This window comes from Eriocheir sinensis, chromosome 35, assembly GCF_024679095.1.
Source record: "Eriocheir sinensis breed Jianghai 21 chromosome 35, ASM2467909v1, whole genome shotgun sequence".
NCBI lineage: Eukaryota > Metazoa > Arthropoda > Malacostraca > Decapoda > Varunidae > Eriocheir > Eriocheir sinensis.
The window spans coordinates 14105224-14106228 of record NC_066543.1 but is presented as its reverse complement, the minus strand read 5'-3'; positions in this window follow the sequence as shown (position 1 = coordinate 14106228).

Here is a 1005-nt window from a genome sequence, read left to right as displayed (position 1 = left end):
ACGCCGTTTAATATTGAGGTCATCGTGAGTGTTCATCAGGTGTTCGGTAAAAATACTCGTTTAGGGTTTTTCCATTAAGTTAATGATAGGTTATTACTCTCTCTCTCTCTCTCTCTCTCTCTCTCTCTCTCCTTCTTCTTAAGAGAACAATACTTAAAAGTCTGGTTAAGAACATAATCCAAAGGCGGATTGTGCTCCTGTGTGTGTGTATGTGTGTGTCATGTCTCATACAGAAAGGTCACAGGTACACTAAACTATTCCGATCCAGGTGAAAAATTATTTAACACTATATCCTAAAGCAAAGCGAGATAAGGGAAGACGAAAAGATAAAAGAAGAAACTACGACTTTAAAAACATGCAAAGAACAAGAAGGACGAGACGAGCACACTAAATCAAAAACCTGCAGAGACAGAGGGAGGGAGGGAAGGAGGAGGAGAATGATAGCTAGGAAGGAAGAGGCCAACCAAAAAAGCGAGGAGTTAGTAGATGATAAAGGATGGGAAGCAGCACCTGGTCGGGACACTTAACTCACGGGACTGAAAGTAATTAATATTAACTTAGGGGAGTCACGCATGAAGACACAATTTCCAGTGAAGCGAGGCTCTCCGTCATGACAGGTGGCGGAGGGAGCAAATCAGGAGGGGATAGAAAATACGTAATAAATAAATCGGAGGGAATTTTAAGGGTGGAAACTGACCTTTAATTAGAGAGAGAGAGAGAGAGAGAGAGAGAGAGAGAGAGAGAGAGAGAGAGAGAGAGAGAGAGAGAGAAACATACTTTCATCTCCCACGTCCTTAAATATGCCACTTCAAGCTGCTCTAAAGTTATGCCACAGGTACGAACACCTGGAGGAAGAGTTAATTAGCGGTGAGAGAGACAGAGAGGAAAGGTGAGAAGAGGAGGAAGAAAAGCAGGGAAAAGAGGAGGAAGGGAAGGGAACGAGAGGAAACCGGAAGAGCTGAGAGGAATAAATGAAGATGAAAGGGAAGTGAAAAAGGTGTGGCA